The sequence below is a fragment of the Callorhinus ursinus genome, unplaced genomic scaffold, assembly GCF_003265705.2.
Source record: "Callorhinus ursinus isolate GAN/ISIS: 27379988/994484 unplaced genomic scaffold, GSC_fseal_2.0 scaffold19, whole genome shotgun sequence".
In the NCBI taxonomy this organism is placed as follows: Eukaryota; Metazoa; Chordata; class Mammalia; order Carnivora; family Otariidae; genus Callorhinus; species Callorhinus ursinus.
In genome coordinates, this window is record NW_027397081.1 from 26,896,635 (window position 1) to 26,909,573 (window position 12,939).

Below are 12,939 nucleotides of genomic sequence, written 5' to 3' on the forward strand. Positions count from 1 at the left end.
ATGGATTTGGATAAGATTCAACCACGATGCTTCATGCACAGAGCTAGTCCTGGCACTGTGCGCCCAGGTCCCAATCATCTTATGGGTGTCTCACCTCTGATGCTCAATCATAGCCCTCTTATTATTCTGAGTCAACATGCCAGGGCTAACATATCTCCCTAGTGTCTAACTAGTACCCACCATGTGGTTCTCTCCAACATTTTCTCATCTCTGTATCACATCTTCTATCAGAGCCAAGAACTGTGGCCTGGATTTCATTCTTTGTCCTATTCTGTGTTCCTCTACCAGCTTTTCTGTTTTTGCAAAAGCTCAGCAAAATGTGTCTTTGTCCATCTCTCTTTCTCCCACTCATGTCCTTCCCAATTCATGCCTCAAAGAATGCCTATAAGGCATCCTTTACACACAGAACACATGCCAACTCTTCAAACACCTGCCATCTCTCCAACTAAGCTCCTTTAGGAAGTTTTCCCTGACTATAGATGAGAGAGACCATCCACCTTATAGAAACATCCTTTTCATAAAACTATTTCTCAAAATGAATTGAGTGCAGCAGAAACATAAGATCGTTAAGAATGGGAGTTTCTTTATCTTTGCTATGTGGCCTTAGAACAGGTGTTTCCAATGGAGGGAATCCTTTGGCTTTCTACTATCTTATCATGTGCCCCTCATGGGAGCATTTAGATAGCAGAGGCAACATTGGGATAGACCAATCCATTTACACACTGTTAGTGATTTTCGTATGTGTGGTATCCTGCGCTAGGCATATGTCCTGGGAATATAGATGGTTAAAACAGAACCTATGTGCTTTGGTAGCTTGGTTGAGTTGGAAAAGGGGGATGCAGATATATTTGCGAAGTATTTTTGACAAAGGACAGAATCCTAAGTGGGAGTGACCTGTATGATTCCAAATTACTCTAGTCAGGTGATCTTGCTTGTTTCTGTTTTCTCTCAGACCCAACAGGCCCACAATCTTTCTGATGATGATCAGATACCTTCTTGGCTCCTGGCTTCCCCGGCCCCATGGTGTGTCCCCGCCTTTCACTTGCCCTGCCCTTCCCAGCAGTCAGGAAATGGCTAGCCGAGGATGAATAAGAGAGGTGGATTTCATTCTCCATACACTATGCTCAGTTCTGGGAAGGCCATCCTGATGAGTCAGGACTTGGAGCAAGTGCTGAGGGTGCTAAATAATACAAAATGCACTGTTTATGTTTTTTTAAAATAACCCAAATAAAAGCCAAATATTTTCTAATATTGCACATGTGAGTTTCTCAGTTCTTTTATTTTTATTATAGAAATATTTCATGATCATGTTTTCAAAAGAATACATGAAGATGGAAATATGCAAAGTGAGATATGAAAGTCGCTCTTCAGCCTTCCTTGGCCCCAACCCCAAGGTGAGCACTGTCTACCAACTGATTCACTTCCATTCCCCTCTCAAGATATATGCACATGTATACTTACCTTTTATCAATAAATGGATATTATACTCATCATGCTTTGATTTTTTTCATTTAATAATTTCATTCAGAGATATTTTAGTACACACAGCCTAACCCCATTCTTTTAAACAGCTATACAGCATTCTGTAGAATAGAACAAATGTGTACTTTAAAACATCCCTTCTGATGGATATCTGGGTGGTCCTCATTTCCATTACTACAATTGACATTGCAGACAACACACTCTTAGATGGTTCTTAGTGCCTCTCCATATTTCTCCAGAGTAAAGCACCTAAACATACTATTGTTGACTAAAAGAAAATGCACATCTAAATGTTGATTGACACTGCCCAACAGTGTGTGAAATGTTCTTACATCTTCAACAACCCTCAATACTGTCAATATTCTAAAAATATTGCCAATCTATGACAGGGGGTAGAGTGGAGAATCTCATTATTGTTTAAAATGGAATACCTATGGTATGGTGATTAACATAATAATAAAAAACTTTTGAAAAGAAAAAAATTGAATACCTATGCATATTAGTAAACTTGAAGATCTTCTCATATGTATTTATTTGTTTGTTTGTTTGCTTTGTATTTCCTTTCTGTGTATCTTCTGTTTGCCTGTTTTTATATTGGAGTGTTGATGCGTAAGGAGATGCACTGCCAAGTTATGGGGGGAGGGTGCCCTGGCAGCCTCATAAGCACCCTCATCATATACCCCATCTTGGAGTCAGCTTCACAGAGAATCCAACCTGTTGCAGGATGCCTGTCTTTATTGTAATGATTTGTAGGAGCACCTTAGGTATTCTGGTACCAAATAAATGTTGCAAATGTAATGGGTTCCAGATCCCCCAAAAGCAACAAGTGAAAATCTCATTTTTCTCTCACTTAATTTGATTTCAGCCCTTTCCACTAGATGGCAGAAGCTGAATCTGAGACCCAACCATCATCACTCCTTCCCTTGGGTTGGGGCCAAGTTCCTGAGGCAGGAGAGTACAAAGGTGTTGGTGGCAGGATGCATCTGGTCTTCAGCCACCTTCTGTCCACTCTGCCTCCCCTGAGAAATACCTTATATCCTGTGGTTCTTGATCTTTAAGTTAAAGCTGAATCATCCTTTGTTCCCATTCAAGGTGACTTTGTTTGCTACTTCCGTGCTATTACTTGGTGCACTGGGATAATTTGGCTATTTTGCTCATATTGAACAAGAGTGAAATCTGTGAGAACATGTCAAGCCTGTCCTCCCAGACTCATCATGAAGATGTTTTCAATCTAATGCTCTCCCGCAACAAAGGGCTGGATTAAGAAGTAGGAACACTAGGGTCTTGCTTGGCCCCGGGCTCCACTTGGGAAAAAGAATATAAGCTTCTGTTTCTGAGTTTTCTGTCCCTAGCCCACCTTCCACCCACCCTACCCCCCAATTTATAGTACCCCCCACCACACCAGGCTCAGCCTGTGGCAGAGTCTGGAGGCAGGATTTCTTTGTCAAGCATCCACCAGTTTGGCCCTTCTCTTTACTTCCCTCTCAACTCCTCTTCTTCCCAAAGCCAACAGAATCTTGATTGATAATCTAGACATTCAGATCTTGAGAATGAGATGGTTACAAACACATTTTTCCAAATAGTTTTTCTATGCCATGGCCAGGTTTTTGAAATTCAAAAACTGAGAACTGACGCCTTTGTTCTCTGCATTATGCTGTGTCATCTGTTCTCTGAGGCAATGAACATAGAACACCCTCACTGCGGCCAAAACAAGGAGGGGGCAGTTGGTGGGGCTAGGTGGAAGGTATAACGTGAAGTCAGAGAGAAATCAGTTCTAATATCAAAATATTATTCTGCTGCACCAATATTTCTTTTACTTGTCTTTTAACTTTGTTTATGGAGTCTTTTGTCATGCAGACATTTATAATTTTTGTACAGAAAAGCCTGTCAATCTTTTCTTTTACAAATTCTAGGTTTTGTATCTTAGGAAAGCCTTCCAATATACAAATTAAAAATATACTCTTTGATATTTTCTTCAAAGACTTAAAGAATTTTTTTAACCTTAAATTCTTCATCCCATCTTAAATTAATTCTTTTGTACAAGATCAAGAAAGGAAGAGTCTCTCTCCTTCTCTCTCTCTCTCTCTCTCCCTTTCTTCCTTTTGGATAGAAAATTATCATTTTCTTAACATCATTTATTTAATAGCCAATTTCTTCCCCATTGATTTAAAATACCATCTTTAGTATTAACTAAATTCCAGTAGGCACACAAATCTTGTTCTAAACTCTATTCGAGTATTTCAGACACAGAGTAAGGATGAGGTGGGAGTTTTAAGTATGTTTTTCCTTCAATTGGCTTCCATTTCTGTGTATATTTCATGAAGATGAATGTGATTCACATATCTAAAGAAATATGTTTTCATGCAACGTGCCTCTAAATTTAAACAAGCGACTTCATTTTTGATCCACCTCTAAAAAACCAGTGAATTCTTCCAATTCTGGAGGGGGAAAAAATGGTTATGCTAGACTCCTAAGAGATTTTAAAAGCTATTTTTGACTGTATGCGATTTTGTATATGATGAGACTCCACTGTATTCTTTTAAAATACTGGTAGATACATTCTGAAATTTATTTGATGATTATTCTTTCTCAGATTACTGCCTACTGAGTCAATGTTAGAATTCCATATGCCTAAGAAATCTTCTATTTCATTTAGATATTAAAAAATTTTGACTTAAAGATATACCTAGCCTTCTCCCAATGTTTAAAGTTTAATTCGTGTCTTCTTTCTTATTTATAATGTTGCTTGCGTATTTCCTCTTATCACACCGACCTGAGCTTTAGCTATTATATTAGTCTTTTCAAATAACAACATTTTATTTTTATTGATCATGTTTTGTGTTTTAATTGTTTCTCATATATCCTTTTCCTCTTATTGTTATTCATCACCTCCATTGACTCCAGTATTCATTTTCCAAATTTTCCCTTGTAGCCAACATTGGCCAATTGCTATTGTTTTGGCTGATGAAAACTACTGGGATTTTGGGAAAACATTTTCTTTCCTAATACAAGGGGGTGGACAAAGGCTAATGCACTCTTTGTTTTCTCTTCCTGTTTAGGATATGAACGCAATGTCTGGAGAAGTACTAGGCAGCACAAGAGGTAAGGCAAAGGCTAATAGAATTGCAAAAACATCAGCCCTGATACTGTTTAACCACTGAACCAATGCCAGTAAATGCCCATCTCTGGACTTCTTTTTAAGCAAAGAAAAACGGCAGCAACAACAACTCATTCTCTTTTTTTTAAGGCATTGAATTTAGTTTTTTGTTTGTTGTTTGTAGAAATATTCCTAACAGACATGTATACCTCCTGAATTTATTTCTAATGTTTCTGGTTATCTAATGTCATTTAAGGCTATAAATTTTGTTGGCCACATTCCATATGATTTAATACACAATGTCTTAATTCTTTCATAAATATTTTGTAATTGTCACTTGAATTCCTGTGTGAATTAGGATTTTTCTCCTTTCAATTAGTTTCTCTTATCTCTCTGTTAATTTCTAAGTTTATTGTATTTTATCTGAGAACATGGCCCACAGCATTCAGAATATTAAAATGTATTAAGATATTTTGACCTGAAGATAGTTTGTGAAAATTCCACTGTGTTTGAAAAGGATGAACATTCTCTATTTTCATAATTCAAAATTCCGTCTCTTTATGTATCTATCTTTTGCCTATTTGTGTATCTATGTTTATCTATATATTATTCATGTATTTATTTCTAGATGGTTGATTTTGTCATTAAAATCTTCTACGTACTTTCTTTTTAACTATTTGTGCACCTATGGTTTTTTAGAGAGTTATATTAATATTTTTACGTGAATTGTGAAATTGCCCATTTATCCTTGCATATACAAAAGTTTTTATTTTGTAACCATTTTGTTCATTTCACTGAAACTCCTGACTATTATTTCTTCTTGGTGGATTGTACTATTCATCCTATGAATACCACCTTTTCTCATGATTAGTTTTTCCATCTGGATTTCTATTTCTTTTGATATTAATATCATTGTACCTGTTTTTGTTATTATTTTCCTGGCATATTAATAAAACTTCTGTATTGTCTTATTTTATATGTATCATTATTAAATAGCCTAAAACCAGATTCCCCCCATATGCAAATCTCTGTTTTAATAGAGAAAGTTAATACACTCTTAATTGATGGTGAAATCTTAGTATTTTTTCTAGTTATCTACTTTGCTGTTTTCTATATTATTCTTTGTAGTTGCTTAGTTAGCCCTGTCTCAGATTTTTTATCTTATCCATTTTTTGCATATTATCCATACATGTTTAAGTCATGAAATTAAATGTACTTTTCTAAAAATACATAGAATTTATCTAGGTGTTTTTTCTTTCCTTAAGAACTTTTCCTTAAGAACACAGAATCTTAGCTTTTTAAAAAATTTTTTCTGGTTTCCTGTTCCACGGCTCTCCACCCATCAAAACACTTGGTCCCTCCCATGTTAAAAGCAACTAATATTTTAGTTTTAATATTTAAGTTTTTTCTCACAAAACCATAACATCAACAATTATTTATATTTAGCTGTAAGTATTACTGGTTTCTTTTTACTATTACTTATAGCTGTATCACTTTTGTGTTTTTTCTAATAATCACTGTGTTTTATGAAACTGTCCTGATATTTAGCACGTAGTGAAGTTATCATATAGCATAATACCTTAGATGAGGTATTTCCGGAATTCAACTTCTGCTTACTATTTCATGGTATTCCTTAATTCTGGTCCTTCTCGTTTTTTGTCTAAACTCTACTTTTGACTTCCTAAATAGTGTCCCTGCCCCCATATGAGACTTAGCATGAGCTAAAACAAAAAAAAGCAAACAAAACAAAACAAAAAACCCTGCAAACAACTGTTCTGCCTTAAGCCACAGATTCTAGAGTTCTTCTTTTGTGTCAGTTAATGTCATTTATCTTGATTAAATCAATACTTATTGCATTTATAACTGCTGTTCAGTCTCTCACTTAAACTATGACCAACTTCGGGAAAAAAACCCAAATTTATGAATAGTTGTATTTGTAGTACTTGTAAACTGACTAGCTCACAGCGGGTGCTAAGTCAGTACTAGCCCATCCATCACATGGATGAATGTGTGCCGGTAAATGGCAAGGATGCATTGTTACTGTATCTAGATAAGACACAGAGCTTATCACCATGCCTGAAGAAAGCTGGAGCCCAGTATATACCTGCTGATAGTTTGATTTGTGAATACATGTCTTTAAGTCTCTTTTACTTGGTAGAGAAACATAATAAAGTTTTATATTACATTGGGTGCCTGGGTGGCTCAGTTGGTTGGGCGACTGACTTCGGCTCAGGTCATGATCCTGGATTCCCGGGATCGAGTCCCGCATCAGGGTCCCCGCTCAACAGGGAGTCTGCTTCTCCCTCTGACCCTCCCCCCTCTCATGTGCTCTCTCTCTCTCTCTCTCTCTCTCTCATTCTCTCTCTCAAATAAATAAATAAATAAAATCTTTAAAAAATAAAAATAAAAAGATAAAGGAAATAAAACCCTTGAACGTTTTTGCAATATGACCAATGTTCTTACAGCGTGCGGACATCATTTGCAATCAGTGATTGCAGTGTGAGGACTGGGGGCCAGGCCTCACAAGTTTCCCTTCCAGTTTGATTACACCACGTCACCCTGATCCTTTTGCTTCTCACTTATCCCATTTGTAAGATGGGGAAGAAAAATAAAGGTGAGCAAAGCATGCCACAGCAAACAATAAAAACATACTAGAATTCTGGTTGTATTTTCAGCCCTTTTACTTTCATGTGTGGTTTAGACTGAACTACAATTGTAAGTGTGGAAAGGAAAGGGGGAGAGCCTGTGTGTGTGTGCACACATGAGCCTGAGCACATGTATAACTCTACTTCCAGCTTATATTAAGAATCCCACCTCTTGTCCCATGTAAGTGCCTAACTTGTGCAGTGACATTTCTACAAACATTTCATTTCTAATAACACCAAATACAATCATACTCGTTAAAGCCCCTTCTCCCCATATAAGCTTTCGCCATTGCATGGTATTTCTGGATTGCTGTAGAAGGCACGAACCATGTCTATGAGTGCATGTTTCAATTAAGAGTGACAGGAAGTTGTGCACCGAGAGTCCCAGAATCCCCACTTCTGGGCACAGGCCTCCCTCTTGAATGGGATGGGTGCAGAAGCACCACTCTGCCTGGAGTCATTTCTTCCCCCATATTTTAGTAGTATATATCAATAGTATATATCAATATATTTTGATATTTTGTCAGCATATGCCACCCCCCAGAAACCTTTTCTGGACTAAATGCCAAGAAGATGTATGGAAGTCTAATTCTTCTATCAGGTCAATAATCTACTCTTCATTTAAAAAGAAAAAAGGAAAGAAAAGAAATAAAAGGAAAAGATAACAATTTTAATGTTAAAATCCATCTTTTATTTACATAAAAAGTTTCTCTCCAAATAATTGTATTTGTCCACCTGATGGAAAAATAGTGCTATTTTGGTAGGAGAATCAGTATATACTCTGTGGCTACTGAGTGCCAGTGGCTTCACATATATGCTGCATTTAATCCTATGAGGCTGTTGTTACGAATGGGATGCCTACAGTTCAGGCAGCTCAAATCTCCTATTAAAAAAAAAGCAAAGTGGGGACGCGGGAAGAATTGGCTCTGCCTCACAAAGACTACACATCTATTCTGCCTCTAGGTCTCTAATCTATCTTGCTACTTTCTTCCCTCATAAGATGGTATTTCTATTAATGTTTTCATTATCATCATTGCATTGTCTCTGTGTTTGTGTGTATTTTCTGTCTTGCTCTGTATTAATGTTAACTCATGCCTGAACCAGTGGAACAAGGGCAGGGGGTTAGGAAAGCTGAGTTCCATCTGCACCTCCACTGCTGCCCATCATTCTTGACCAGAAGCTTCTCTCCTCATTCTCTCTCTTCTGGATATCTGGGTTCTATTTCTGTCCCCCTCACCTCTCTAAGATTACTTTTATACCTCTCATTCTTATCATTTTCTCTATCTCAGTCTCCCATCCAAAACAGAAATGCAGTAACACAGATTATAAATATTTTATGAAAACATTAGGAAGTAAATTGTGCCAACATACTTTGAAAATAGAAATTCAACTTTGAGAAAGTTGTAAAAAACCGTAGTGTTGTGATTCTGTCCATAATGATAGTCATAGAATAATTTGTTTGCAAAGGACTTTAAAACTCATTGATTTTATTTCCCTACCAGTTAGCCCTTGTATCGTCTTAACCTAAAGCTTATACAGAATGGTGCGAGTGACCAGCACACAAGGGAGGGACAATGGATCACAACTCTTAGAGAGACAAAGGGCAGACTATGAGGGTAGGTGGCTCAGAACACTCAGGAATGATTCAGACAACTGTCTCTGTCTTTCTTCTTCTGGGCATAAATCAAAGACTCTAGCTTTCTAGGCTGCCAATTCAACACCTTTTATAGGCACTTAATTCACTCAGAAATTAAAAATATATACATACTCCTTACAGAAAGTACCATTATTCTTCAGCTTGACACATGATTTGATTTTAAGCCTTTATATGTCTCTTCTATATCCTACTGTGGGTTAGAATCAGTCAAATGTCTGTGATGAATAGCTACTGCTGCCTAGGCTAGTCACCTACCACATAGACTCCGTTGATACCCTCCTGGAAGAATCTTTATCTCCCTCTCTGCAAGAGTCATCAATGTAGCTGATGGGGGCAGCACATGGACAAGTCAGTGGCTTGATAAAATTATTACACCATGCCCTCTTACCACTAGATCTTCTGTCTCCTGCCTTGCAGAGAAACATTCAGAATCACTAAGGAAGCTGAGTCCATCATCCTTGCCAAACCCAGCCTCTCCGGTTTCCATCCCCACCCTCTATTTTCCTTTCCTCACATTCCACATACCACATACGTTCTTTTGTTCTTTTGTAACCTATGCTTTATAAGGAAGCTGAAACTCCTTCACCCTAAACTTTCAATAATAGATAACGGTTTAATTTATCTATCCCATCCAGGTATGATTCAAAACTTTCAGTTACAAAGAAGACAATTTGGGGGTGGAAGCGCAGGCCAAGAGGTATTGCTTAGGCAGAGGAGTTTTTGCAAGGAGCCATTTGATCAAACTTTGAACTAAGGCATCCAGATATATTTTGGAATAAAAGAAATAATGCTGGACAGGGAGTCAGAAGCGTTCATTCTACTCCCAGTTCTGCTTCTGACTTGTATAAATCTAAGCATGTTATTGACCTTCTCTGAACCAGTTCTCAGTGTAAAACGAGTGTGGGAGACCAACAGAAATGTTCCCAGACTCTGTTTATTTCACAGTGCTGCCCAAATCCAGCTGACAGAGTTCAGCATGTTTTTAGATAGTATTAAGATAGTATAAGGCCAATTGATTAGGAAATACATAAATCTTTCTTCAGACCACACTTCTCCTCCCCATTAAGTCTCCAAATTAAATATGTCCGATGGGATAAGCGGTCAAAGGCAATACAGTGGCACTTGATTGTCAAATAGACTGAGTCATCAATTCCAGTGTAGGGAAGTAGTGTTGTCCCAGGTATCCCTAGAATGCTCCCACCTTCCTCTAAGTTCAGGCTTGATTCCCACCATAGTACTATGGTCTGTTCAGCTGCTTGGCAGTGGACTACCAAAAAGAGGGTGTCAGGGCCTGTGTATGTGCCAGAGTCACTCGTGTGTATGATCTGCTAAAAACCCGGGGGCTGCCGTCCCACAGTCTGCCCAGTTAGACTAGGAGAAGCAAAGGATGGGAAGTTGTCCAGGTCTACAGGGCCGGGGACTGGATCAGGGAAGCGGGATCTCCTCTGAAGGAGTGATTTGATTTACTATGCATTTTGCCATATAAAGCACCAGAAATACCAATTATTAGTGCTTTCACTTTCTTGCTCAGAATCAACAGCAGTTATGCTCTTCAAATTCAGTTGAAACCCTTTAAACATTTAAGACCTTCCAATTTTGGCTCAAACTACATGTACTCTCAGTTCTCTTGAATACACAGCCTCAAATCCATCCAAGTTGGATCACCTTGATTCCCACAGAGCTCTATGTTTTCCTCCAGCCCTTCACTGAGCCATTCACTTTAGTTTGAATAAACTCCCACATTCTCTTATTTAAAGTTGACCAAGGTAGATGTCTTTCTGATAGCTCTAACTGACCACACAAAGCTGCCCCGGTCTTTCTGCTTTGAGTCTATTTTACTTAGAGTATAGGCAAGTATAGGGCAATAGCAGGGTCTTGGTTTTCAGAAGGCTTGACCAAATACTACCTGGACAACTGTGGACAAGTTAGTTTACTTCTTTACTTGCAAATTAAGGGTAATGGTATTCACCCTCTAACTTAACTCTAATATAAGTAGAAGATACATGCAAAATGCTACTGCACTCCATGGCATATGAGGTGTTCATTAAATGGTGGTTTACTCTTTGCACCCCAACACTTAGAAGGGGGAGGGATTTGGTCCATTTTGACTCCATCTATGACCTTAGTTTAATCCCATTTTAATAATAACACTGACTATTCATTTTATAAAATATAGAGCCTCAGATACCTATATCTCTACCTAAGATGTCATATTGTATACAGATATTTGCCAAAAATCAGGGAAAGTAATGTAGGAAGGAGAAGGAAGCAAAGGAAGTTTGTATTCAACCACCCTCCACATGGACCCTCTCAGTCTGGACACTTTCAGTTCCAAGTGACAGAAACTCAATTCAAAATAACAAGCAAATAAGGGAACCAAGAAGTCTGAGGATGTATGTCTGCCTTCAGGCATGACTCATCCTACTTTCAATAATGCCCTCTCCTCTTGGTTCTACTTTCTTTTTTGTTGACTTCATTTCCTTGCAGACTTTTTCCACCTGTTAGGAAAGATATCCTCCTAATAGCAATGCTTCTTTCCAAAAAGTGCCTAGAAAACTCTCAGGGAAGAAACTGATTGGCCAGACCAGGGTCATTTGTCCACTCCCACACCAAGAGTATAGCAGCTATGATGAAACCACACAGAACTGATTTCCTGATGGACAAGTGGAAGGAAAGCGTGCCAGGCATCCAAAGACATTGTTCGAGTTCTGATCCAAGATGGTAAGGTTGGAAGATCCTGAACTCACCACCTCATCAAATCTACACTTATTTATAGGGAGATTGTTCCTGAGGAAGAACTGGAAGGTGCCTGAACAGCTTCTGCACAAAAAAGGTAGAGAGGGCATATAGAAAATAACAAGGGAGACAAAGACACGGTAAGGAAGGGAGTCCCCAACACCTACACTGTGAACTGCAGTGGGAAGGATAGTACTGAGGGACGGGAGCAGATTCTCTGTCCTGGGGTATGGGAAAAAAAAAGCTGCAGTTTAAAAGAGCAACTAGAATATAAAATATTCAGCCTTAGATTCCATGAAATGGTGGGAGAGCTGCTGGAACTCTTTTGGGGTCCACAGTTTGTGCCCCCCTCCACTGTGATAACACCAATGGGAGCAGGGGTCTCAGCACTATGGCTGCCTCAGTGAGCCCTTCCTTGGCTCCAGTGTGCTGGGGAAAAAAAAAAGCTGCAGTTTAGAAAGTAAACTAGGTAAATTAATATATGGACACACACACACACACACACACACACACACAGAAATCCTTCTGTTGGAAAAGCCAGCCCAGAGTGCTATATAGCTAGGTTTTAATTGCTTTGTTTCAGACCTGCTATATCAACCTCTCTGAGTGAAGAGTAGACATTTGGAATGTATAAAGCTGCAAGAAAATGCTGGTGCTCAGGCAGAATTAAGAACTAGAGCTCTAGGGGCTCCTGGGTGGCTCAGTCAGTTAAGCTTCTGCCTTTGGCTCAGGTCATGATCCCAGGGTCCTGGGATCGAGCCCCACATCGGACTCCCTGCTTTGCAGGAGCCCTGCTTCTCCCTCACCCACTCCCCCTGCTTGTGTTCCCTCTCTCACTGTCTCTCTCTCTCTCTGTCAAATAAATAAATAAAATCTTAAAAAAAAAGAACTAGAGCCCTAAAAATATGTTTATTTTCAGGGTGTCAGAAAATGCTCACATTGTGAAAACAAAGTCTATTTCACTATATGTTGACCTAAAGATGTGTTACTAATTTTAAAACATTTTTATGATATTATAATAGCAATAATGAAAATAAAACAAACAAATCCTGTGATCCTTACAAATAATAAATTAATTAATTAAAAGTAAACTAGGATATAAAGGAACTAACCCTAGAAGCCTGACAAAGGCAGATGAGCTGCTGGAACTCTCTCTGGGTTGAAGTGGCTGGCAAGTGCCTCCACCTTGAGACAGTGGATGGGAGCATGTTCCAGGTGCCCTAGCTGGCCTACTGCCTCAGTGAGCCCCAGTTCCTTAGCTCACATCAGCCCGAGCTATCCCACCAAGGAGTCCCCAGGGTGGCATACACTGGGACATGCCT